Here is a 662-nt window from a genome sequence, read left to right as displayed (position 1 = left end):
CTGTCCCCCGGGTGCCCTGTGTATGCGGCGGTGCTGGCGCGGGTGAATGCTAGACATTAAAAATGTATAGCTTCATCCAAGCAAATTGTGGCAAAGGACGAGCTGCTACCATCGAGCTCGGAGTCCGATTGCGAGAGAGCAAGAGCCTGTTCGCACTGGTCCAGGAGCCATATGTGAACGACGGGAGGATGGATGAGCTGCCTGACGGTATAAGGAGTTTTACCGATCGAGGAGGAAAGGCGGCCATCCTAGTTAATCACCAGGATGTCACCTGCATGCAAGTGGAGCCCCTCACCACGGAGTACGGCGTATGTGTGAGCATAAAAGGAAGATTTGGCTTAATCTTTCTATGCTCCGCATATTGTCAGTTTGATGCCGATTTACCACCGTACCTCGCGTACTTGGATGCGGTCCTGCTGCTGGCCAGCAGAACCCCCGCAATCCTTGGCCTTGATGCGAACGCAGCATCCCCCATGTGGTTTAGCAAGCTCCCTCCTCACGCTGAGGGACTTGCAAACTATAATCGGGGTGAGCTGCTGTCTCAGTGGATTGTGGAGAAGGAAGCCGTGGTTCTAAACCAGCCAAGTTCGGTGTACACGTTCGAGTCCAGCAACGGACGGAGCGACATCGACGTGACGATCGCCAACGCTGCAGGATCTATG

The sequence above is a fragment of the Drosophila subpulchrella genome, unplaced genomic scaffold (genome assembly GCF_014743375.2).
Source record: "Drosophila subpulchrella strain 33 F10 #4 breed RU33 unplaced genomic scaffold, RU_Dsub_v1.1 Primary Assembly Seq153, whole genome shotgun sequence".
Classification (NCBI taxonomy): domain Eukaryota; kingdom Metazoa; phylum Arthropoda; class Insecta; order Diptera; family Drosophilidae; genus Drosophila; species Drosophila subpulchrella.
Note: the sequence above shows the minus strand (reverse complement) of the source record.